This window comes from Eumetopias jubatus, unplaced genomic scaffold, assembly GCF_037043125.1.
Source record: "Eumetopias jubatus isolate StellerSeaLion01/CBP00866 unplaced genomic scaffold, mEumJub1_p1.0 scaffold_1, whole genome shotgun sequence".
NCBI classification, from domain to species: domain Eukaryota; kingdom Metazoa; phylum Chordata; class Mammalia; order Carnivora; family Otariidae; genus Eumetopias; species Eumetopias jubatus.
This window is the reverse complement of record NW_028274807.1, coordinates 5,874,180-5,901,830: the sequence shown is the minus strand read 5'-3', so window position 1 is coordinate 5,901,830 and position 27,651 is coordinate 5,874,180. Positions and strand designations below refer to the sequence as shown.

The 27,651-nt window shown below is 43.7% G+C and overlaps 1 protein-coding gene and 1 pseudogene across 1 annotated transcript in view; both read right to left on the bottom strand.

The window, feature by feature from the left end:
• The window catches only part of DSCAM (DS cell adhesion molecule), a 672,449-nt gene that overhangs the window by 143,044 nt on the left and 501,754 nt on the right, over positions 1-27,651 (bottom strand). The gene's annotated exons all lie outside the window — the stretch shown is intronic.
• On the bottom strand, positions 16,923-19,321 carry LOC114226409 (cell division cycle and apoptosis regulator protein 1 pseudogene; annotated as a pseudogene).

The window sequence follows — 27,651 nt, the reverse complement described above, 5'->3', positions numbered from 1 at the left end:
TCATGGCTCCTTGCAATGCTAATGTTTGAAAGTATGACCTTTCCACCTGTCACGGTCATGGGTACTGAGAGATGACAACATGTCAGCAGAGGAGTGCTTTTTGCAAGGATTTCTGAAGCATAACAAATGGATGGGGTAATTTAACAGGGATTGGTACCATGCAGAGGCTGTGGGGGCAAAGGAAATCTAGACCAAGAGAGCTTTGTTCAGAGACTGTATGCTGTGTGCTTCTCCTGCAAAATTACCCATTAAGCAAGGTGCCGTTTTACCATGGTTTATGTTTCCTTCATAAACCACGGTATCATCTAACAGCATCTCAATGTTCAGGAAATCTGCATTCTTATGGAACAAGGGAGTGCCATCTGACCTACTTTCTTACAGCAGAAAGATGCAGGGGTGTAGCAGAGCCACGCCACCAGCCAGGGAAAGCTGTGCACACTACAGCACAACTCACACTCATGGGACGTGACCTATTTAGCTTGAAATTGGCAACGGTGGGAGGATTTACACCATCGACATTGGCAAACACTAGAACTTATGGCTCTCTGCCCTCCTTCTACCTCCAACAGATTTTGCTGTTTAACACTGACCAGAAGACTGCATTGGGGAATGTGTCACCATATTGATGCTTTTAAGGGGTGTTCCCACAATACAGGGACACTGAGGAGGTTCACCCAAGAGCCATAGCCAATCTTATTCATAAGAGTAAACCCTATGGATGTGAACAGCACATCACTGTGTGTTTTGACAGGTGATTCAGCGAAGAATCGATGCATATGTTGCTTTCTCAACTCAGGGATACAGGAGGGTGGTGGACATTTATATTAATAAACTGCTAATATTCAAGGTTAGTTGCAAATGTTACTCTCCTCTTTTAATGGCACAAAATGGATTCTAATACATTTTTATTTCTTTTCTCACTCCCCAGCTCGGCTGAAACTAGTACTGAAAAAGAAACAGAACAAAATACCAAGCATCCTGGATAATTTCTAACTAGACAACCTCCCCGTCACGATCATCTGGTTCAATTCCTTCATTTTACAGAGAAGAAAGAGAAAACCAGAATAGAGAAGTGGGTGTCAAAGCCTTGGAGAGGAGGAAACCAGGATCGGACTTAAATGAGTCCTATTCTAAAACAAATGTTACCATCGTCAATAATGACCCCAGTAGATAGTGGCCAACCTTCCTGAGTGCCTAGGACTCCCATGTCTGAGCAGGCAAGCCCTGCCTCCTGGGGGAGGGGTGGTCCCTCAGTCCTTCACTCTACCCAAACAGAGGTGGCAGAAGAGGGTGTTGTCCAAGGATGAGGCAACAAGGCTGCCCCAAAGCCCAAGCTAGAAAACAGAGGCAGGGACAAAGGGTTTATGGGTGGTAGGACCAGGGAGGCAGGCAGATATTCTCAGACATGAACACATATTTTAAACCCACTTATTCAAGTATTTTTTTTTTTTTTGAGAGAGAGAGCAAGTTTTGGGGGGAGGGGCAAAGGGAGAGAGAATCTTAAGCAGACTCAGTGCTGACCGTGAAGCCCAACGTGGGGCTCAATCCCACAACCCTGAGATCATGACCTGAGCCTAAATCAAGAGTTCGATGATCAACCAACTAAGCCACCCAGGCGCCTCTTCAGGTACTTTTTTTTACACATCCCCCAACATTTGACTGGGAAAAATTTCAAGCATATGGAAAGTTGAACAGCCATATACCCACTGCCTGGATTCCACAATGAATATTTCATGCACAGATTTGAATCTAAATTTATTTCAGTGTTATCTCATCAGCCAATCAAAATTTACAGAATACAGAATTTTCATTATTTTATTTTAAAATAGACTAGGTGAAAACATGAATCAGTGAACATCTCAAAGATCACTAAGACACTAAGGTACTAAGATGGCAGCTCTCTTCCTGAATTCTGCTGCTCGAGGTGGGGATCCACTGCACGTGCCTTACTCTGGACTCTGCAGATATGACTTGGGGTCTGGTGCCTCTCTCACACATGTCATATCAGAGGGCGAAGTGTGAAGGGGACTAGGAGCAAGGAGGCTGGACCCCAACCTCACACCATCCACGACATGCTAGGAGTGGGCAAGACCACTGGCCTGATTCCTAGGGGGGCTGAATGGGACCAGACATTCTCAACCTGGGCTGCATCTCAGAAGTTGGAATCACCTGGTTGTTTTTAAAATGGACTAGTGCCCAGGCCCTACCCCAGACCAACTGAGTCAGAGTCTCAGGGGTGGAGCTCAGGAATGGCTTTATTTGAAGCTCTGCAAGTGATCCTAATAAAGCCTGGGCTGCAACAATTCTAAGGGCTGATCTCCTGGGCCATTGATAGCTCTACTGCTCCTCCACTTTCTCTGTCCCTTTCCTTCCCACTCTTCCCCCTTATTCCCCTTCCTTCCATCCTTCCTTAATTTCCTCCCCTTCTTCTTCTCTCTCTCTCACAATTCAACAACAACAACAATAACAACAACAACAACAACAACAGCAATAGCTAACTTGCTTGAGTGCTGACTCTGTTCTGGAAACTTTCTCATATGCCCCACATATATTTAACCCATATAACAATCTGATGGGATAGACGTTTTGACCATAGAGATGACCCAGGACCTATTGATAAGTTCCACTTTAAGTAGATTCTAAGTTTTGCTATAAATACGCGTGAGAGATGTAGAAATAATATTTTTAGCAGATTCATTAGATTTAAATTTATATTAACAGATGCCCATGCAGATGATCCAAGAGAACCAGGCACTAAATACCTATCTTGAAGTGGGGAAAAATAAAGAATAGAGTGTAAGTGAATGCTCAGGTTCATTTAATAACTGGCATCTTTTCCCCTTTCCCTTTATTTATATGCAAGGACCCAGGGAACTAGAGGGTTTAAGACTGGCTACACTGGAACACATGCTCTTTGCGCCCCTTTCCTACCCCTAATCCAAAGATCTATTTCATCTGGTAGGATTTTTTTCCTTAGAAAGCATCTTTTTATAAATTTTTTTTAATTTAAATTCAAATAACATACATGCACTCAATGTTTATAGCAGCAATGTCCACATCTTGTAAGATTTTTAAAACATTAATTTCACCATAAAAGTAATGCAGCAAAGTTATGTTCTTTAATCCCTAATATGAACAGTTTTCCCTACCTTGCCCTCCCTGGAATTCTTAATTCCATTTACTCATACTAAAAGAGGACCGGGGAAGGGAAGTAATAAGCCTAGAGTCATGCAACTAGGAAGTAAATGGAAAATCTAGAAGGAAGGAGGCCCTAGATCTCCTGAATCCAAGTGCAAAGCCTCTTTGCCCAACCATAGTGGAGGACCAGGTGCTGGCCCACCTCAGAACACAGGGCATGGGGCAGCCAGAGCATCCTTGGATGCCCCTGGACCTAGGGCTGGGTCCATTCAGGGGAGACTCCCCATGATGTCTTTGATGGCTCCAGTTCCTCAGCTGCAAAATCACATACCTCCTGTAAGCCTACTGCATATTTGAGACTGCTCAGCAGGACTGGCTACATGATTTCTGGACCCAGAACAAAAACAAACACGTGGGCCCTTTGTTCAAAAAACAGGAAAAATGTGCCATTGAAGTTCTAAAATATAAAACCTTTTAAATTCTTCTGTGGTCTCTCTCTCTCCCCACATGTCATAATGGTTTATAATTTTAATATTTTTTTCTTTTTTTAAATTTAAATTCAATTAGCCAACGGATAGTCTTATGTTCTCTTGAGCTTGGGGTTGGCCAAGTGCCAGCCTTCCCAGCATCAGGACAAGGCCCGAGACTTGGCATGCATATGCATACCCCTAACCACCTGCCAGGTTCCCCTTCCACCAGAATGACAGCCATACCCGGGACTTGGAAGGGTGACCCCAGTGGTATTCTGTCACCTTCTAAAAGCTCCTGGCGTGAGTCCATCCAAATCCTAAAGGAGAACACAGGTAGCAACCTTTTCGACCTTAGCCGCAGCAACTTCTTCCTAGAAACATCACCAAAGGCACGGGAAGCCAGGGCAAAAATGAACTATTGGGATTTCATCAAGATAAAAAGCTTTTGCACAGCAAAAGAAACAGTCCACAAAACCAAAAGACAACCGACAGAATGGGAGAAAATATTTGCAAATGACATATCAGATAAAGGGCTAGTATCCAAAATCTATAAAGAACTTATCAAACTCAACACCCAAAGAACAAATAATCCAATCAAGAAATGGGCAGAAGACATGAACAGACATTTCTCCAAAGAAGACATCCAAATGGCCAACAGGCACATGAAAAAGTGCTCAACATCGCTCGGCATCAGGGAAATCCAAATCAAAACCTCAATGAGATACCACCTCACACCCGTCAGAATGGCTAAAATTAACAAGTCAGGGAATGACAGATGTTGGCGGGGATGCGGAGAAAGGGGAACCCTCCTACACTGTTGGTGGGAATGCAGGCTGGTGCAGCCACTCTGGAAAACAGTATGGAGGTTCCTCAAACAGTTGAAATTAGAGCTACCCTTCGATCCAGCAATTGCACTACTGGGTATTTACCACAAAGATACAAACGTAGGGACCCGAAGGGGTACGTGTACCCCAATGTTTATAGCAGCAATGTCCACCATAGCCAAACTGTGGAAAGAGCCAAGATGCCCATCGACAGATGAATGGATCAAGAAGACGTGGTATATATACACAATGGAATATTATGCAGCCATCAAAAGGAATGAGATCCTGCCATTTGCAACGACGTGGATGGAACTGGAGGGTGTTATGCTGAGTGAAATAAGTCAATCAGAGAAAGACATGTATCATATGACCTCACTGATATGAGGAATTCTTAATCTCAGGAAACAAACTGTGTGTTACTGGAGTGGTCGGGGGTGGGAGGGATGGGGTGGCTGGGTGATAGACATTGGGGAGGGTATGTGCTACAGTGAGCGCTGTGAATTGTGCAAGACTGTTGAATCACAGATCTGTACTTCTGAAACAAATAACGCAACATATTTTAAGAAAAAAGAAAAAGAAGAAGATAACAGGAGAGGAAGAAAAGGGGAGTATGTCAGAGGGGGAGACGAACCATGAGAGATGATGGACTCTGAAAAACAAACTGAGGGTTCTAGAGGGGAGGGGGGTAGGGGGATGGGTTAGCCTGGTGATGGGTATTAAAGAGGGCACGTTTTGCATGGAGCACTGGGTGTTATGAACAAACAATGAATCATGGAACACTGCACCAAAAACTAATGATGTAATATATGGTGATTAACATAACAATAAAAAATTAAAATAAAATAAAAGCTCCTGGCATGGCCACCTCCAGGCAAGGAGGGCATGGAGATGCTGTGAGGAGCCTGACCTTGATCTTCCAACATACCCTAGGGTCCGCAGGTGAGAACAACCTCAGGGATTGTTGAGTGGGTGACTGCAGAAAAGGGGAGCCTGGGGCTCTGGGAGTAGGAGAACGGGGAGACAGGTTGCAGTGGGAGATGGATGATAGCGGGGCTGAGGCCCCAAGTCCCCAGCTCAAGCTCCACTGTTCCATCAGACTTCGCTTACAAACACAAACTTAGAGACAAAATTATTAAGAATTTCAAGATGGTGGCTGAAGAACGTTAAACCCTAAGCACAAGGCTCTTGAGAGCTTAGGGGCCCATGCCACCGCACTGGTCACATCCCCAGGATGCTGGCCCTGGAACCTGATAAATACTTGGTCTCCTAGGCAGCTGCTGCTGTTACCTAGTCACCTGAAGGGGGCACAGGAGCTGGGAGGAGGCAGTCTCTTGGGCAAGACTTGGGCATGACCAACCACAGTCTGGAAGATGGAACGGGAAGCCAGTGGCCTTCTTTTTCTCTATTGCCATGATGAAGGCCATGCACACAGGGCAAACCCTAATGAGAAAAGTGGTTAGTCTCATTTCTAATACAGTACAACCCATCAACATTATCTTTCACTGTAATTGTGGTTACTGTCCTGGCATCACCTGGGGCCATCAAGGAACCCAGAGTCACATTTCCCAGTCACAGTGAACACATGTTCTCCCCAACACACCTAACATCAAATTTACCATCTTATCCACTTTGAAGTGTACTGTCAGTGACATTAAGTACACTCACACTGTTGTGCAACCTTCCCCACGATCCGTCTCCACAACTTTTTCATCTTCCCAAACTAAAAGTGTGTCCCTATTAAAACTCAACTCCTATTCCCTCTCTCCCAGCTACCATTCTACTTTCCATTTCCATGCATTTGACTCCTTTAAGGACTTCAGAGAAGAGGAATACTGCAGTATGTGTCCCTCTGGGACAGGCTTATTTCACCTAGCATAAAGTCATCATGGCTCATCCATGCTGTAGCGTGTGTCAGAATGTCCTTCCTTTTAGAGCCTGAGCAACATTCTCTTGTGTGCATACACCACCTTTTGTTTATCCATTCCTCCATCCATGGACCCTTGCATGGCTTTCACCTTTGGGCCACCGTGAATAATGCTACTATGGTCATTATTCTTGAAAACGTCTACAGCGCTTTGCTAGAGAAAATGGTTTCCAATTATGGGCCCCCTTCTTCCCCAGGGATTCAAAGGCTGAGTGGCTTTTTCTCCGTTTGGGGTCCCTGCCTCTCAGCTTCATCTCCATTTCTTCATCTGTAAGAACAATGAGACCTCCAGCCTCCTGAGGCTGTGATCAGGATTAATGAGATTATGCTAGTGGAACCCACTGAGTGTGTCGGAAGAAAGGCCCCGCAGAAACACAAAGTGCTATTATCACTGCTGCAGAATCAAAAATTCCTCCTGTCCAAATACTTATTGTTCATAAAAGTTTTAGCAAGTGAGGCTACCTACTGGGCAGCTCTAATCCCCATAAAGAAAATGATTTCTCCAGCCAGGAATTAATAAGTTCTTAGCACATACTAAAATATCTTCTTGGCTGGGTTATGACGCTTACATAATGAAGTTACTTTGATTATAACCATTAATCAAATCCGTGTTTCCAAGCTACAGTGGGCTGTGTTTGAGGTTAAACTTTAACAAGAGTGGCAACAGCTCCACTTCCTGGCAGCTCAGCTGGGGCTTCGTGACATGAGTAAATGTGTCAGGGCTAAGACAGAAAACATTTAGGATTCATATTATATTCACTCTGAACTTGTTTCAAGTGACATTATGAGAAAGAAAGCTGGTTTATTTTGCATGACAAGTGTGAATATTAACCAAAAGATATTAAAAATGGAATTTCCCCCCAATTCACAGAGAGATAGGCAGGACATTTCTTCCTCCTCCACCCCCAATCTGGCCATGTACACAGATGCCACATTCTGCCTAACAAGACTTCCTAGCAATTAAAGTAGAAAGAAAGAAAATAGTAAATAGAATTTGATTTCCTGCTGACAGTGCTGGTAAAAAAGAAAATTTAAAATGTCATCATGAAAAATTGGATGACGTCTAGAATATTCATGAGAAAAAAAATCAGTGATGTTGGCCATCTCCTGGGGTGATTCCCAGTGGTCCTCATATCCTGGTTTGCAAACCCTTGAATAGCCCCTCCCACATTTTACCAGAGTCCTTGGTCCTTGTGACCAATAGCATCTGACAGAAGTGGTGGTCAATCATTCAGATTAGATTATAGACTGCAGCTTTCATCTTGGGCACTGGAGTGTGTGTGTGTGTGTGTGTGTGTGTGTGTGTGTGTGTGTGTGTGTGATCACATGCTCCAGGGAAGTCTGCCATTGTGTCACCAGGACACGCAGTGGCTGAAGAGGACCATGAGAATTGGAAGTTTCTGGCCAGCAGCCTGTGAAGATCCCAGGGTGGCCAACAACCCATGTGGGCGCTGAGAAACAGATTCTCCCCCAGTCAAGCATTCCCTCTTCTCACATATTCGGATACAGTTCTTGGAAGGCAAGAAGTTTCCATGGAAACAGAACCAGCAGCTTCCGGTGGCTTGGGGTTGGATACACAGAATGGCTGCGTCCAAAGCCATGGTCAAACTTCTGAGCAAAAACTTTACTTTCAGCTGTTTTTCATGGAGAAGCACAGAGAGAGGAGATAAGCCATTGTCCCCACTGACACTCGTGGTGGTGGACTCAGCCACATTCTGCTGCTTCAGCTGCAACACATATTGCCTTGTGGCTCCCTGGAATGCAGGGACATGTCCCCTGGCAGCTGAGATCACACCACTTCCCTCTCTAGGGCACCCCAGGGGCTTCTTCCACCTGAAGATGCTTGCCCAAGACAGGCCAGTGCCCAGGACCTTGATCCAGCCTTCAACCCTGCAATCCCCACCTTGCGTTTAATTTCTGATGTGTTGCCTTTTCCTTGAAGCCTTCCCAACCACCTGGTCTTCATCCTGTGTCAATATCCTTTCCCATTGAACCCTCTTTCTTTGGCCCCTAAAGTATGTTTCCATTTGCTTGCATAAATGCATATGAGTTTTTGTTAATTTGGTTACCTGGATTTGGTTATAATAGTTGGTTTATTTTATTGGGTTATCATTTTTTCCCTGCATTTCTTTTTCATTTGTTTGTGCTGGTATCAAGGACATAAAATCCCCTTTGAAAAACATCTGGTGTAATAAAGATGATGATAATTATAGCTAACATGTATTAAGCCCTATGTTGAGAATTTTATCTGCTTTTCACTTTTATAGCAGCCCTAGGAGGTAGGTGCTATTTTTACCCCGATTTTAGGTGTGCAGAAATTGAGGCAGAGACAGACTGAATGACTCATTCAAGGTCACACAGGTAGTAAGCAGTAGAGCCAGAAACACAACATAGGCAGCCTAGACTATTCCCACTTGGTTCTGCATTCATGAACAACTGAGTTAACCTTGCCTGTTTTTGAATTGAATCATACCCTCTGTACAGTTTGGTGTCTCCCTTCTTTTATTCTGTGTTGGTTTACATGATATCTATCACATATATACAGAGTCCGCAGGTGTTTTCACTGCTGTATAATATTTCTTTGCATGAATGTCCCATGGTTTATTTATTTCAGAAGTTTCAGATTCCACACGACTATGAACATTTCTGTATGTGAACCCTGGAATCTTATGCATGTATTTCTTCAGGGAACATATACAGAGAGCTAAGGTATGTGTATTTCTTTAGATTTATGAGACAATACCAAGCATCTCTCAAAAAGAGTTGTACAAGTTTACAGTCTCACCATCAATATTTGTGATCAATTTGTCGACAACAGTGGTTCTTCAAGAGTGGCTCCTGAACCAGCTGCAGGAGCGGCACCTGGGAACTTGCTAGAAATGCAACCCTGGGCCTGGCAGCGTGAACAACTGTCCATGAGATCCTGGTGCAGGCCAGAGCGTGAGAACCATGGCTTTAGAGCTGTCCTGGGATGGCCCCCCACTCCCAGTCACCTCGAGCCTTACTCTAAGGTCCTATGAGAGTGTCGTGCAGAAACAGCACAGAGTTTGGAATCAGAGGAGCTGACTAAGTTCTGGCTCTGCCAATTTGTGAACTATAAACTTCAATAAGTGTTTATACTCTGTGCCTGATTCCTCAGTGGGTACCATGGTGATGACTCCTCAGTACAGAGCAGCTGAAAGATCAAACACACGGGAAGTCCTTTCTAGACTGTAAGGGCTTATAATGTTAGTTATTTTTTCTCTAGCTAATATTTGCATCCATGAATTGCTTTCCCAACTACATTTACATTCCACCAAGGCTGAAGAGCTTTTCATATATACGTATATAGGCAAGGACCAGAAGGAAAAAAAAAAGTCAGCATTAGGGTGATGGGATTATAGAGATTTTAAAGATCTAACCATGTCCTGTGGTTTTCATAAGGTTTGAGCAATAAATAAAACATGCTTAAAAGTAAATTTCACGTTTGTAGGTTCTAAATGAAATATTAATGGATTTGGTAAATAATATAATGGCTGTATCCATCACATCACCTAGAAAATTGACAGCATAGGTTAAAAAAAAGGAAAAAGAGAGTGTTTTCTAAATGCTAAATTCTGGTCCCTTGATATGAAGAGAATGGGTTGACGGCTTGCTCACTTTCCAAGAAGAAGGTTTTGAATGCTACTCTCAAAGGGATTATTGCCATAGGTCCTTAGAAGGGCCTATATTTATGTATGTGTGTGCATGCATGTGTACTCGGGTGTGCCTGGGAGTGATTGTGTGACGTGTATGCATTCTTCTTCATGTGCACGGTGTGCATAAGGGTATGTGCACACAGGTGTGAGCACACCTGTACGTGTGTGTGTTGGAGGCATACAGGGCAATCCCTGAACCACCAGAGTGTTTGAATTCTCTTAAATTCTTTCTCCCAAATTTTATATGAAAGCCAAAATGTCAGGTATTTTTCACAATGTATATTAGAAGATAAATATGGCATTATATGTTTCTTTTTAAAGAGCTTTCTCTCTCAAAAAGAAAAAAAAAGTAAAGTGCTTGGATGGTCTCTTGTCCTATTTTTGGGGGGTTTGCTAAAGCCACCTCTGAGCTTATGGAGATACAAAATAGCATCAGTGACTGCAGACGGAAAACCACCTTTTCTGAAGGAACAAGCAGCACCGTTAAACACAGCCTTGTCGGAACCTGAACGAGCTGCCTTTCCCTTCTTAACACAAGGCGAGGAAAATTCTCTTCACGTACTGAACTGTAGGGTTAATGATACTGAAGGGTGGAGGTCACGTCCTAGCTCATGAGTAAATGCCAGGATATGTGCCTGCACAGGCACACGCACACACACATGCACTCGCATGCACGCACACCCGTCCAGCTCAAATCAGTGCTTTTCCTTGCTTTGTGCTGTGGACCTGTGAGTCCGATCCAGGCGTAAAATCAGCGAACCCTCACAGGGCATGCTTGGGGGATATTTTCCATGTAACTGCAGGCGGCGGCTCTCAGTATCTCCTGTTTATGGCAGTTGATAAATCTTACAAAGGAAGAAACAGAAAGGAGCAAGGAATTCTTGGCAAACAGCACTGTTAATCAGGAGATATTTTATGACCGAGCGCCTCTCAGGGGGCTTTGAGATTTCAGAGGCTTGTGAAGTGAAATGTGTAACCATCCCTCCCAGGGCAGGCGAGCAGGCATTAATTGAGGTATTGACGGCTCTAAATGAAGCAGAAACCTGCTAGGAAGACTCAGCTCAGGCGAAATGAGTGCTGCCAGTGGTGCATGCCGGGACATTAGCGGTTTTCATTCACTGCTCGTTCATGCAAGTAAGTGTGCGCTTAAGCACGGAGCCCTGGTCTCTTGCAGCACACAACCTTCCGTGCTACAAAGCCGCGAAAAATCAAGGTATTAAAAATCTCCTTTAAAGAAAAAAAAATCTCTCAAGCCTCTCCTTTAGGATTTTCCCAATTTGTTGTCTGTACAGATGAATATTTATCTTGTGTATTTCCCCTAATTCCTATAGAAAACAGGTACAGAAAATATTTAAGCCTTTCACAAGATATTCAGGCATATTAAAGAACATTTAATAGCTTCCCATGAGGAAAGACTGTAGCAGTATTCTCCCCATCCCGCGAGGAGAGTCTTTATGCAACAAGGCGCTGGGGTTTTACCTCATTTGACCTTTAATATTTAACATGGAAGCATCATGTCTGGCAGAGGCACCTGCTTCCTTCCCAGAGAGTTTTGGATGCCCAAAGAGGAGGGATCGTGAGTGCTGGCTCAACATTCAGCCCGTGCCTTTCTGAAATCCGCTCAGTTCTAAGAACAAGTAATGTCCGCATGTATGTGATGAGGGCTTTCAAACGTGTCTGTGTGTGCATGTGTCAGTAGCAAATGAGCTGTAAGGAAAATGCCCTCATCTGAGTGGATGTCTCCCTAATGACAGGGACAGAAGGTAAGGTTTAAACCGCTGGAAGCTGCTCGGGGGAAATGCCCACGAAGACCTGGGGGCAGCTCTATCTGCAGCAGCTGAAGCAGCAATATTTAGACTGGAGCCTGCCTCCAAGTCAATGGCAGGCACTCAGCACAGATGACCTGGCCTCGCTGAGTGTCTGATCCTGCAGGTCTAGGGAGGGACCCCAGAGTCTGCATGTCCTACAAGTTCCCAGTGGCCACACGTTGAGACCCACTGGCCCAGAGGAATGGGTAACTAGCTCCAAATATGTCCTACCCACTTTGACATGGCTAATTGGATATGTTCCATCAAAAAGTATAACACTGGGGGCGCCTGGGTGGCTCCGTCGTTAAGCGTCTGCCTTCGGCTTAGGTCATGATCCCAGGGTCCTGGGATCGAGTCCCACTTCAGGCTCCCTGCTCAGCAGGAAGCCTGCTTCTCCCTCTCCCACTGCCCCTGCTTGTGTTCCCTCTCTCACTGTCTCTCCCTCTGTCAAATAAATAAAATATTAAAAAAAAGTATAACACTGTTGTTTCTAATTCCACATAATAGTGTAGCAAACATCCTTAACCTCCGCTTTCCCCTAAATATTTACTCAAAAGAAATTAGGTGAGTATTTTGAGAAGAGGAAAAAGCATTGTGTGCATGAAATCCGAGCCAGAAACTGTGCAGTAAAGCTTAGTAGATCCCATGACATAACAATTTCAGAATTCTCTCTACTGATAAACAAGCAAACAACAAAAAGAAACAAAATGAAAAGAAAAATGGCAAATGGGAAGAGATACCGTAACATATACCAGAGAAAGGATCATCATGTGATAAATATCAAGAGAAAAAACATTGGAAAAAAGTGAAAAAGGAAGCAGAGGGTATGGGGTAACTGGGTGACGGACATTAAGGAGGGGCAGGTGATGTAGTGAGCACCGGTATTATATAGGACTGATGAATCACCGACCTCTGCCTCTGAAACCAATAATACATTATATGTTAAATAATTGAATTTAAATTAAAAAAATGAAAAAAAGAAATGAAAATTTCAGGAAGCAATTATCAAGATACTCAACTTCTTTTGCTATGAAATTAAGTGATCATTTTTGCTGACAAATATAGAGCAGGTTAAAGACTGAAAGTGTCTGGCTGATTAGGAGGTAGGGGTGCTAGGAATGAAATCTTGCCATTTGCAATGATATAAATGGAACTGGAGGGTATTATGCTGAGCGAAATAAGTCAATCAGAGAATCATATGACCTCACTGATATGAGGAATTCTTAATCTCAGGAAACAAACTGAGGGTTGCTGGAGTGGTGGGGGGTGGGAGGGATGGGGTGGCTGGGTGATAGACATTGGGGAGGGTATGTGCTATGGTGAGCGCTGTGAATTGTGCAAGACTGTTGAATCACAGACCTGTACCTCTGAAACAAATAATACGTTATATGTTAAGAAGAAGAAGAAGAAGAAGAAGAAGAAGAAGAAGAAGAAGAAGAAGAAGATAGCAGGAGGGGAAGAATGAAGGGGGGGATATCGGAGGCGGAGATGAACCATGAGAGACGATGGACTCTGAGGAACAAACTGAGGGTTCTAGAGGGGAGGCGGGTGGGGGGACGGGTTAGCCTGGTGATGGGTATTAAAGAGGGCACGTTCTGCGTGGAGCACTGGATGTTATGCACAAACAATGAATCATGGAACACTACATCAAAAACTAATGATGTAATGTATGGTGATTAACATAACATAATAATAATAAAAAAGGAGGTGGGGGTGCTGGTACTTAAATCCTGCAAATGGAAATGCCAGCTTGTGCCACCTTTTGGGAAGTCAGTTTGGCCATGTGTGACCCAATTTTGCATGAACACATCTTTTGGCCCTGCAATTCCACTTCTCATATTTTACCCTGAAAAATGATTTGATATATGTATACATATAGGGATGCTTCTTGCAACCTTGCTTATAATAAAAATCTGCAGGCACAACATAAATATTCATGATTGTTTAAATAAGTGATTACATAGCCATAGAATGGCATGTGATCCAGCCATTAAAACAGTGAAAAGATACCTGTGTTAGTTTGTTTGCACTACTGTTACAGCATACCACAGACTGGGTGACTTAAATCACAGACTGGACTTTCTCACAGCTCTAGAGGCTAGAAGTCCAAGACCAATGTGTCTGCAGGTTTGGTCCCTCCTTGGCTTGCCAATGGCCACCTTCTCGCTGTGTCTTCACATGCCCTTTGTTCCACGTGCCACATCCCTGAGGCCTCTCCCTCTTCTTAAAATGACACCAGCCCTATTGGATTAGGGCCCTACCCTTATGACATCATTTAACCTTAGTGACCTTTTTAAAGGCCTTATCCCAAATGCAGTCACACTGGGCGCTTAAGACTTCAAAACACAAAGTATGGGAGCCTGGCTGGCTCAGTTGGTTAAGCATCTGCTTTCGGCTCAGGTCATGATCTCAGTGTCCTGGGATGGAGCCCCACATCGGGCTCCCTGCTCAGTGGGGAATCTGCTTCTCTCCCTCTGTCCCTTCCCCTGCTTGTGCTCTCTCTCTCCCTCTCTCTCAAATAAATAAATTAAAAATCTTAATAAAAAAACACAAAATACAAATTATTTTGGGGGGGCACAATTCAGTCCGTAACAGTACATTATCTATTGAATAAAAAAGCCTATAAGGCAAAATTATTTTTTGTTCTTAAACATGTATTTAGGGGAATGGGTGGCTCAATCGGTTAGGCATCTGACTCTTGATTTTGGCTCTGGTCGTGATCTCAGGGTCATGAGACTGAGCGCCATGTGGGGCTCCGTGCTCAGAGGGGATTCTGCTTGAGATTCTCTCTCCCTCTTCATCTGCCCCTCACCCTGCTTGCATGCTCTCTGTCTCTCTCAAATAAATAAATAAAATCTTTAAACAATGTTTTTAAGAACCTCTCTCACTCTCTCTGCTCCCTCTTTGTATACAAACAAATCTATACATCTATATATAGGAATAAAAATTTAAATGCCCTAAAAGACTAAATATTTTAACAAGAGGAATGATCAGTATATTCACTGCATTTATTTCTTTATTATTTCATTATTCATTTAGTTCTTTGACTTGTCTGAATCTTTTTCAATAAACATATTTACTTTTATGAGCAGAAAATATTTTTTTTCTGTTTTTGACATAATATGAGCTTAATGGCTTGAGCTTAAGTTCCCATTAAAATATCCCAAATTCAAATGTGAGCAGCACAATGAGCACCTGAAAAAAAGGTGCGTCAAAATGCCTTGAAGCCCTGGCTGAAGACTCTTCCAGAGGTGGCACTGCTGGGCTGAATCAGGCCACGTTCCACTGTCAAACAAATGGCAGAAAATCTCAAGAGGTCTCCGGCTGGACACACACACTCTCCCACGGAGCTGGTGCTTTGTGTCTTTTTTTCAAGGAGCTCAAATTGCTGCATGCCCTCGTATTCCTAAATGGTCAGGGGTTCTCATCTGGCTGGGAAGAAGTGGCAACGTTTCCTGCCCATCTTACTTGTGAAGGAACATTTCGAGCACGGTGAGAACATGCAGAAAGTTATCCTTAGATGGCCACTCTCTATAGGAAGGTCCAATTTAGCACCAAGAGAAATTCTCCTGGGTCGCACAGCCCAGATATGGGGAGGCAGCTGCAGCCTCCCGTTTGGAAACTTCCCCATTCGTCCCGCTCCTCCCTCCTCTTCTCACCCTCTTCTTAAAAACCAAACAGCAACATAAAACAGGCTGATCTGATGCTCTAGGGAGACCTAAGAAATGTTTGCTGGTGATGGGATGCATCCCTCCACCTTCGAGGAAAAAGCCCTCAAAATAGCCCCCAAGATAAGGTCTGAGCTTCTGTGATTTCTTTCTAGAAGCTCTAAGGGCATGGGAACTGGCAGCTAAATGAAGGGGCACAATTCTGAGAACTTGCAATCAGGATTAATTGTGGAGATAAGGTTCTGTGGGTTTAGAGAGGCTGCCTGTAGCCACTTGGACAAAGAGTGATTTTCCCCTCATCTCTCACGACAGGGGCACTCAGGGCTGGTTGCTATGGCTAATGAAATGCACCTGACAATAGCCTGTGGCAGGAGCTTGTTAAGGAAGCAGTGGGGGCGAGTGAGCAGGTTGTGCAGGGTATGCAGCCAAGCCTGGACCTGTCTAGGATGATGTCAGGCTTTGAACAAATGAAGAAGAAGAAGAAGGGTAAAGGGAAGAAGGTTTTTTTTTTTTTTTTTTCCTAGACCCCGTAGGGGGATGTCTCCACGTGCAGGGGCTTCCAACCCTCTCTCCTCCATTGCCCGCTCTCCTGTCCGGGTCAGCCTTGCAGATCTCGTCTGTATGGAGTGTTGCAATGCATTATTCTGAAGCAGTGACCCACCTGTCTTCGGCTGCCGTCTCACATCACTGGAAATCAGCCAGACATTTGCAAATGGATGGCACGGCACCATCTCCACGTGCCAACTCTCCCCGCAAATTCCTCCCTCTCTCTATTCCTGCATCCCGGGCTCAACCTCGGACTGACTTCCGGTCCCCGTGCTCATCAGTGATCCGGTCCTGTATGGCGAATGTTCACAGCATCTTTCACATCAGATCTGCCCTTGTTGGTCTCCCAACGTTCACCTTAGTCTAAGCCTCAATCGGAAGCCTGTGCTGGGCTGGGGCCAGTGTTCTAATCCCTTTGCCGGCCCTGCTCTATCTTGCCCCACTCCGATCTATTCCCAACCTCTGCCTGGTTCAGCTTCCACAAATGTCACTTCTAGCATGAGAGTGGCTTCTCACTATCTATTGTTTCCACAGCGCAAAGTGTAAGATATTTGGAATCCTGCTGCAGCCTGTGTTTCCATCCACCAGTCAACTCGCCCTTTAACCAGATATTCTGCTTTTGCACTCAAACCCACTTTTTTTTTTAAATTTTTTTAAAGAATTATTTATTTGCGAGAGAGAGTGCACAAGCAGGGGAAGCAGCAGGCAGAGGGAGAAGCAGACTCCCCACTGAGCAGGGAGATCCCAGGACCCTGGGATCATGACCTGAGCCGAAGGCAGACACTTAACCGAGGGACCCAGGTGTCCCCAGAATTTTTTTTTAAGTTTATTTATTAAGTAATTTCCACACCAAATGTGGGGCTTGAACCTAAAACCCCGAGATCAAGAGTTTCATACTCTTCCACGGAGGCAGCCAGGCACCACCTCAAATGAATGTTCTTTATTATCCTCTAATCTGTAGTCTAAAAGTACACTCAAAGACATAATGCTACAATCAAACTTTCCACTTTTTGCAGCCCAGTTTGGATGTACAATGATGGCTGGTTCATTGGGCAAAATATATCTTCTTTCCCGACGCTGGCGTTCCATTTCCTCTTGACGTTTTCTTTCTTCTTCCTCTTTATCATCTTCAGATTTCCTATCATCCTCCTCTTCCTCTTCTTTTTCTGATTTCTCTAATTCCTTTTGTTCTTCTTTTTGCTCTTCTACTTTAAGCTGTTTTGTCAACCGGGCTATTAACTGGGATTTTAATCCTTTAGAACTAAGAGCTCGACTTTCTAATTCTTTTCGGAGATCATTTACCTTCATTGTCTTTGGATCAAGTTTAGACCAATGGGTGGGAGTAGAAATTTCTTTAGCTTCACCATCATCTTTCTCTTCTTCATCCTGTTCTCCATCAGCCTCCTTGCGTTCACCCTGAAGCTTCTCGACCAGCTGCTGCTTGTATCCTCGGGAGAGGGTTTCCCACTCTGAGCGGGTGGGAAGGCAATGCCAAACATCCGGGAAAAATAAAACCACTGTCTCCACGTGAGCTGGAACTGTACGCCCCTTGTGGGTCTCCTCAGGGCGATGGTAGCGAATCTCTGCAAAACAGTACCATTGTGTGCATACACTTAGATCAATGCCTTTCAGAGCCTTACAACAACGAATAGCAGTCTTAATCAACACAGAGGGGTCTTTTTCTGGGTCTGGTCCATCCAACGAAGGAGACCAGTGACCTCCAATGGCCATGGCTTCGTCCTTGCCTTTCATGCCCACTAAAAACTTAACAAGTCTAGCAGGATGTTGAAATCCATCTCGAAGTTCTTGTGGATCTTCAGCAAGAGCACATGACTTATGATACAAATCTTCCATACTAGGACTAGCCATCAGCATTACCTTTGCACTGTATAAATGGTCGGCATCTGGTGGATCAAGAATAGCCATACTTTTTTCTAAGGACTCTACTTCTCTGTGCATTACATAGAAATTGCAGTAATTTCCCAGCTGAAATGGTCTTGACAAAGGGAAAGCATCCACCCATGTAAACTGAGCATCAAAAAAGTCACTAGGTATATATAAATTCTGATAACGGCGCCTTAGTTCCATCATGTCACAACTAGGACAATCTAAGGAAAATTTTGAAAACTGAACTGTGTAACGTGGAACAACACGTCGAACTCTCCGAGGTGATCGTTCTCTCTCTCTTCGAGGAGATCTCTCCCGGGAACATTTGCTCTGAGGAGATCTTTCTCTGGATCTACGTCGTTCTCTCTCCCTTTCACGACTTCGGTCATCTTTTCTGTTAGGCACTTGATCCCCTCTGTCATTCCTTCCTGAAAATCTGGACGGTGGGTCTAATCTTCGTGCTGGTTGTGGCTGTGAAACTATATGAACAGGAGGCTGCAATAAACCAGCTTTCTGCTGTGGCTGCTGTAATAAAGGCTGTGGCTGAGTCTGCAATAATGGTGTAATAGAAGCTGCTGAGATCTGGGCCTGCAGCAGGGACTGGGGTTGGGGCTGAGCCTGAACACCAAATGTAGTCTGTGGTGCAATTGGCTGAAGTACAGCAGGAGGAGTCTTCAGTAAAGGTTGAGTTTGGGACTGATTCTGACTTGGTAGTGTCTGAATTCTGTGAGCATTCCATTTAAAAGGCATATTGGGATTATATGTAGCTTCAACCAATACTCTGTCACCCACTTGGGGGCTCTTCCCTTTGACAGCACTAAGCTGAAAGAATACATCTTCATCCACAAATCCAAATGTATCATGTAGTTTTGTAACCACTCCTGTAAAAACACGCTGTTTCTGAGGCTGGGTTTGTTGCTGACTGGACCTTGGTGTTGGATACGATACAGTTATCTGTGCTGCAGGCTGAGGAGTAGACAGGCTAAGGCTTGTAGGCAGTGCAACAGCTGGCTGTGTTAAAAGGGTCTGCTGAGGTTGCTGTAACTGTTGTTGCACACTATACAAGGCCTGCTGAGGTTGTGAATATTGCTGTTGCAATGCAGCTGCTGCAGCTGCAGCTTGTTGCTGCAAGGCTGCAGTCTGAGTTAACTGATAGTTGGCTGGGGTTTGTGTGGTAAGGCCTGCTGCTGCTAATGCAGTTTGCTGTGTATAAATGGTAGGAGATGCTCCAAGGAGTGATGGCTGTTGAACACCCAATGCAGCTGGCTGAGATACCGCAGTGGCTGTAAACTGAGTAGCCCATGGCGGATTCTTCTGTCCTCCAAACTGAGCCATGATGAAAGAGGGAAAAAACCTTCACTTGTTTGTCTTCTACAGCAGCGATCAAAACGGTCGCTCCCGGCCCTTCCGCGGATTCGACAGGACGTTAGGACCCCGGCTCCGCCGCCCGCTGCTCCAACCGCGAGAACCAGACCTTCACCTGAATCGGGTCCCGGCTAACACCGAGGCCATTTCAAAACCCGTCAGCCGCACTCAAACCCACTTTGTGTGCTCCTCCATCTCCCCAATCCCACATGGGAACACCTTTTCCCTTTTCCAGCACAGCTGGTTGGCCCAGCTGTACCTTTTCCACCTTTCCCAAAGTCATCTCTGCCTCTCCAGTCAAACTGCCACCCATCCTCCCGTGTTAACTCATATTCCATCTCCCCCAAAACCTGCCCGGACCTCACCTCTCCAAGATGATCTGTCTTCTCTGAACTCCCACAACATCATGTCTCTATCACTATATATTCCACATAGCCACCTGCTGTCTTTCTGTATTTGGCATTATGTTCTTGGGGATATTACTTATTAAAAATTTGAAAAACAGACTCACAGGGATTTGCAAAAATAGTGTTGGGTCCTATGTACCCTTCACCCAGCTTCTATCAATACTGAGATTTTTACATAACTGTGGCACAATATCAAAACCTGGAAACTGGCATTGGAACATTTCTATTAACTGAAATATATATCTTATTTGGTTGTCACCATTGTTAAACCCACATTTGTGTGTGTGTATGTGTGTGTGTGTGTGTGTGTGAGTGCACGTGTAGCTCTATGTAACTTTATCTAATTATAGATCCGGACACCTGCCACCATGGTCATGATACAGAATGGTCCCCTCACCACAAAAGAAGTCCCTGTTGCCACCTTTTTGTATTTACACCTGGCCGCACCCTGACCTCCTTCCCTGTCCCCTAATAACCACTAAATTATTCTTTATCTCTGCAGTTTTGTCCTTTGAGAATGTTATATAAACAGAACCTTTTGAGACCCACTGTTTTCACTAAGCTTATTACCCTTCAGGTTCATCCAGGCTGTTGTGTGTACCCATAGTTCCTTCCTGGTTATTACTGACTGGTATTCCACTGTATGGTTGGGCCAGAGATTTTTCAACCATTCACCTGTTGAAGGTCATTTGGGTTATTCCCAGAATTTGGCTATTATGAATGTTCACAAACAGGGATTTTTGTGAATATAAGTTTTCATGTCTCTGGGGTAAATGCCTAAGAATTGATTGCTGGAACATGTGGTAAGTACACATTTAGTTTTATAAGAAACTGCCAAACTATTTTCCAGACTGGCTGCACCATTTCACACCTCCACCGGTAATGTTTGAGAGATCCAGTTTCTCCACATCTTTGCCAGCATGTGGCATTATAACTTTTTATTTTTTTGCTGCTTTTATAAATGAATGTGCCGACACATCTACTCATAAGTCAGGTGATGGGCTGAACATTTCCAAAGGCAGCACTATGTCCTTCATAGCTTATAGTTCTCACCAAATAGCTATAGATTAACCACGGTTTCCCTGGAACTCCCACCACACCTCCCAGTTCAAAATCTGGATGGAGACATTTTATCAGTGCCTTACTCCTTTCTTGCCACCTCTCCCCTCCAGACTGCAAACTCCTTGAGGTCAAAGATTGTGTCTTAATTATGTATACTTCAATTATTGGCACCTAGTAGCTGCTACATAAATATAGATATTTGTCGTATGAGAATAAAATACTAGAACTTTTATCCAAAGGAAGGTGTTCAAGGCAGAGAGAGCAGGGCATTCAAAGGCACAGAGGTGTCATTGTGTGGCTCTCATGAGCCACTGAAGGGGTTTCCGTATAATTGGACTGCAGAGTAAATGTCAGGAAGGGGTAAGAGTGAGGCCTAGGGCAGGCCACAAAGCACCTCCTGGGACAGGCCACGGAATTTGGATTTAACATGAAGAAAGTGAAGATCTCCTTAAGAATTCTAAGCAGGGGCAAGATGGCGGAGAAGTAGGAGACCTGGATTTCGTCTGGTCTCAAGAATTCAGCTGAATAGGGGTCAAAACATTCTGAACACCTACGAACTCAACAGGAGATCGAAGAGAAGAATAGCAACAACTCTCTGAACAGAAAAGCGACCACTTTCTGGAAGGTAGGACGTGCGGAGAAGTGAATCCGAGGCGATATTCGGGAGGATAGACAGCGGGGGAGGGGGCCTCCGTCGGCCGCTTCTGGCAAGTGATGGAGCCACGGAGCACAAAATCGGACCTTTTTGGAAGTCGGCTCCGCGGAGGGACGTCGCTGCAGTGGCTGAGCGGGGGGTGCAACCTCGCGGGACAATGTGGTCTCAGGACCCTCGGGGTCGCAGAAGGACCGGGGCTGCCTGAGTGTGGCAGAGGCACGGGCTCTCAGCTCGGGGTGGCCATAAACTGTGATCGGCGACACAGTCGGGCCACTGCTCCTCCAGCGGGGACCCAACAAGCGGCAGAGCCGGGGGACTCCCCTTCACCCCCAGGGAGGAGCGGCGCGGGAGTGCACCGCAGGGATCTGCTGGGTTTGGAGACTCCACACGGGGTCGGGTGCCAGAGATAGAAATGCTCGGTCACAGGCCGGGTGAGCACGGAGTGCGGCCAGAGACCGGGGACACGGGAGTGACTGCTTTTCTCTGGGGGCGCACTGAGGAGCGGGGCCCCGAGTTCTCAATTCCTCCGGGCGGGGACTGGGAGGCCACCATTTTCACCCTGGTCCTCCAAAGCTGTACCGAGAGCTGGGAGGGAACAAAACCACTGGAGAGCAAACCTGAGCAGACTGCTTAGCCTGGCCCGCAAGGGCGGGGCAATTCCGCCTCCGGCAAAGACATTTGGGAACCACGGCAACAGGCCCCTCCCCCAGAAGATCAGCCCGAACAGCCAGCAAGCCAAGACCAAGTTTACTGATCAAGGAGAACGGGAGAACTCCAGCGCTAGGGGAATACTGCACATAGAATTCATGGCTTTTTTACCATGATTCATTAGTTTTTCAAAGTTGATTTTTTTAACTGTTTTTTTCGTTTTTTGAATTTTTCTTTCTCCCTTTTTCAACCAACATCTTATCAATACCTTTTTTAAAAAAACATTTTTATTTTTCATTTTTAGAGTCATATTTTATGCCTTCATAGTAGTCACCCTTATTTTTGGCATATATATATATAAGTTGTTCTCTGTTTAAAATTTTTGGATACAGTTTCTTCTAACAGATCAAAATATACCCTAAATCCCTAGTGTATGGCTTTGTTCTAGTCTCCTGCCTGATCACATTCTCTCCCTTTTTTTTCCTTTTTCTTTTCTTTTTTTTTTTTAAATCTTCTTCTTTCTTTTTTCAAACAACTTATCTTATCAATTCCTTTTATAAAAACTTTTATAATTTTCATCTTTACAGTCATCTTCCATCCCTTCATTGTATCAACCCTTATTTTGTACATATATAAGTCTTTCTTCCTTTAAAATTTTAGGAGGTACTTTTTTCTAACAGACCAAAATACCCCAAAATCAAGTGTGTGGCACTAATCTATGCACTAGCCTGATCATACTTGATCATGTTCTGTTTTATTTTTGTTTTGTTCTGTTTTTGTTTGTTTTTATCTTTTTCTTTTTCTTTTTTTTTCTCTTTCTTTTTTCTTTCTTTCCCTTTCTTTTCCCCTGGTTTCAGGTCTTTTCTGATTTGTATACACTATATTTGCTAGGGACGTTGTTAACCTGTTAGCATTCTGTTCTCTCATTCATCTATTCTCCTCTGGACAAAATGACAAGATGAAAAAAATCACCTCAGCAAAAAGAACAAGAGGAAGTACCGTCTGCCAGGGACCTACTCAATACGGACATTAGTACGATGTCGGATCTAGAGTTCAGAATCGTGACTTTAAAAATACTAGCTGGGCTTGAAAAAAGCGTGGAAGTTATTAGAGAAACGCTTTCTGGAGAAATAAAAGAACTAAAATCTAACCAAGTCGAAATCAAAAAGGCTATTCACGAGGTGCAATCAAAAATGGGGGCACGAACTGCTAGGATAAATGAGGCAGAAGAGAGAATCAGCGATATAGAAGACCAAATGATGGAAAATAAAGAGGCTGAGAAAAAGAGAGAGAAACAACCACAGGATCACGAGGGCAGAATTCGAGAGATAAGCGATACGATAAGACGAAACAACATTAGAATAATTGGGATCCCAGAAGAAGAAGAAAGAGAGAGAGGGTCAGAAGGTATATTGGAGCAAATAATAGCAGAGAACTTCCCTAATGTGGGAAGGAAACAGGCATCAAAATCCAGGAAGCACAGAGAACCCCTCTCAAAATCAATAAAAATATGTCAACACCCCGACATCTAATAGTAAAACGTACGAGTCTCAGAGACAAAGAGAAAATCCTGAAAGCAGCTTGGGAGAAGAGATATGTAACCTACAATGGTGGAAACATTAGATTGGCAACAGACCTATCCACAGAGACCTGGCAGGCCAGAAAGGACTGGCATGATATCTTCAGAGCACTAAACGAGAAAAATATGCAGCCAAGAATGCTATATCCAGCTAGGCTGTCATTAAAAATAGAAGGAGAGATAAAAAGCTTCCAGGACAAACAAAAACCAAAGGAATTTGCAAACACGAAACCAGCCCTACAAGAAATCTTGAAAGGGGTCCTCTAAGCAAAGAGAGAGCCTAAAAGCAGCATAGATCAGAAAGGAACACAGAAATATATAGTAATAGTCACCTTACAGGCAATACAATGGCACTAAATTCATACCTTTCAATAGTTACCCTCAGTGTAAATGGGCTAAATGCCCCAATCAAAAGACACAGACTATCAGATTGGATTAAAAAACAAGACCCATCAATATGCTGTCTGCAAGAAACTCATTTTAGACCCAAAGACACCCCCAGATTGAAAGTGAGGGGGTGGAAAACCATTTACCATGCTATGGACACCAAAAGAAAGCTGGGGTGGCAATCCTTATATCAGACAAATTAGATTTTAAAACAAAGACTGTATTAAGAGATGAAGAAGGACACTGTATCCTACTTAAAGGGTCTATCCAACAAGAAGATCTAACAATTGTAAATATCTACGCCCCTGACATGGGAGTAGCCAATTATATAAGGCAATTAATAACAAAACCAAAGAAACACATTGACAACAATACAATAATAGTGGGGGACTTTAACACCCCCCTGACTGAAATGGACAGATCATCTAAGCAAAAGATCAACAAGGAAATAAAGACTTTCAATGACACACTGGACCAAATGGACTTCACAGACATATTCAGAACATTCCATCCCAAAGCAACGGAATACACATTCTTCTCTAGTGCCCATGGAACATTCTCCAGAAATGATCACATCCTAGGTCACAAATCAGGTCTCAACCGGTACCAAAAGACTGGGATTATTCCCTGCATATTTTCAGACCACAATGCTTTGAAACTAGAACTCAATCACAAGAGGAAAGTCGGAAAGAACTGAAATATATGGAGGCTAAAGAGCATCCTACTAAAGAATGAATGGGTCAACCGGGAAATTAAAGAAGAATTAAAAAATTCATGGAAACCAATGAAAATGAAAACAGAACTGTTCAAAATCTTTGGGATACAGCAAAGGCAGTCCTGAGAGGAATGTATATAGCAATAAAAGCCTTTCTCATGAAACAAGAAAGGTCTCAAATACACAACCTAACCCTACACCTAAAGGAGCTGGAGAAAGAACAGCAAATAAAGCCTAAACCCAGCAGGAGAAGAGAAATAATAAAGATCAGAGCAGAAATCAATGAAGTAGAAACCAAAAGAACAGTAGAACAGATCAACGAAACTAGGAGCTGGTTCTTTGAAAGAATTAACAAGATTGATAAACCCCTGGCCAGACTGATCAAAAAGAAACGAGAAATGACCCAAATCAACAAAATCATGAATGAAAGAGGAGAGATCACAACCAACACCAAAGACATACAAACAATTCTAAGAACATATTATGAGCAACTCTATGCCAGCAAATTAGATAACCTGGAAGAAAAGAGTGCATTCCTAGAGATCCGTCAACTACCAAAATTGAACCAGGAAGAAATAGAAAACCTGAACAGACCTATAACCACTAAGGAAATTGAAGCAGTCATCAAAAATCTCCCAACAAACAAAAGCCCAGGGCCAGATGGCTTCCCAGGGGAATTCTACCAAACCTTTAAAGAAGAATAAATACCTGTTCTCCTGAAACTGTTCCAAAAAATAGAAATGGAAGGAAAACTTCCAAACTCATTTTATGAGGCCACCATTACCTTGATCCCCAAACCAGACAAAGACCCCATCAAAAAGGAGAATTACAGACCAATATCCTTGATGAACATGGATGCAAAAATTCTCACCAAAATACTTGCCAACAGGATCCAACAGTACACTGAAAGGATCATTCACCATGACCAAGTGGGATTTATCCCTGGGCTGCAAGGTGGGTTCAACATCCGCAAATCAATCAACGTGATACAATACATTAACAAAAGAAAGAACAAGAACCATATGATCCTCTCAATAGATGCAGAAAAAGCATTTGACAAAGTACAGCATCCTTTCTTGATCAAAACTCTTCAGAGTATAGGGATAGAGGGTACATACCTCAATATCATAAAAGCCATCCATGAAAAACCTACAGCGAATATCATTCTCAATGGAGAAAAGCTGAGAGCTTTTCCCCTAAGGTCAGGAACGCGGCAGGGATGTCCACTCTCACCACTGCTATTCAACATAGTATTAGAAGTCCTGGCCACAGCAATCAGACAACAAAAAGAAATCAAAGGCATCCAAATCGGCAAAGAGGAAGTCAAACTCACTCTTTGCAGATGATATGATACTGTATGTGGAAAACCCAAAAGACTCCACCCCAAAACTGCTAGAACTCATACAGGAATTCAGTAAAGTAGCAGGACATAAAATCAATGCACAGAAATCAGTGCCATTCCTATACACCAACAACAAGACAGAAGAGAGACAAATCAAGGAGTCGATCCCATTTACAATTGCACCCAAAACCATAAGATACCTAGGAATAAATTTAACCAAAGAGGCAAAGGATCTGTACTCAGAAAACTATAAAATACTCATGAAAGAAATTGAAGAAGACACAAACAAATGGAAAAATGTTCCATGCTCATGGATTGGAAGAACCAACATTGTGAAGATGTCAATGCTACCTAGAGCAATCTACACATTCAATGCAATCCCCATCAAAATACCATCCACTTTTTTCAAAGAAATGGAACAAATAATCCTAAAATTTGTATGGAACCAGAAGAGACCCTGAATAGCCAGAGGAATATTGAAAAAGAAAAGCAAACCTGGCGGCATCACAATTCCGGACTTCCAGCTCTATTACAAAGCTGTCATCATCAAGACGGTATGGTACTGGCACAAAAACAGACACATAGATCAGTGGAACAGAATCGAGAGCCCAGAAACGGACCCTCAACTCTAGGGTCAACTCATCTTTGACAAAGCAGGAAAGAATGTCCAATGGAAAAAAGACAGTCTCTTCAACAAATGGTATTGGGAAAATTGGACAGCCACATGCAGCAGAAGAAAACTGAACCATTTCCTTACACCACACACAAAAATAGACTCCAAATGGTTGAAAGACCTAAACGTGAGACAGGAGTCCATCACCATCCTAAAGGAGAACACAGGTAGCAACCTCTTGGACCTCAGCCGCAGCTACTTCTTCCTAGAAACATCGCCAAAGGCAAGGGAAGCAAGGGCAAAAATGAACTCTTGGGACTTCATCAAGATAAAAATTTTGCACAGCAAAAAAAACAGTCCACAAAACCAAAAGACAACAGACAGAATGGGAGAATATATTTGCAAATGACATATCAGATAAAGGGCTAGTATCCAGAATGTATAAAGAACTTATCAAACTCAAATAGAGCTACCATACGATCCAGCAATTGCACTACTGGGTATTTACCACAAAGATACAAATGTAGGGATCCGAAGGGGTACGTGCACCCCGATGTTTATAGCAGCAATGTCCACAATATCCAAACTGGGGAAAGAGCCAAGATGTCCATCGACAGATGAATGGATAAAGAAGAAGTGGTATATATACACAATGGAATATTATGCAGCCATCAAAAGGAATGAGATTTTGCCATTTGCAACAACGTGGATGGAACTGGAGGGTGTTATGCTGAGTGAAATAAGTCAATCAGAGAAAGACATGTATCCTATGACCTCACTGATAGGAGGAATTCTTAATCTCAGGAAACAAACTGAGGGTTGCTGGAGTGGTGGGGGGTGGGAGGGATGGGGTGTCTGGGTGATAGACATTGGGGAGGGTATGTGCTATGGTGAGCACTGTGAATTGTGCAAGACTGTTGAATCACAGATCTGTAC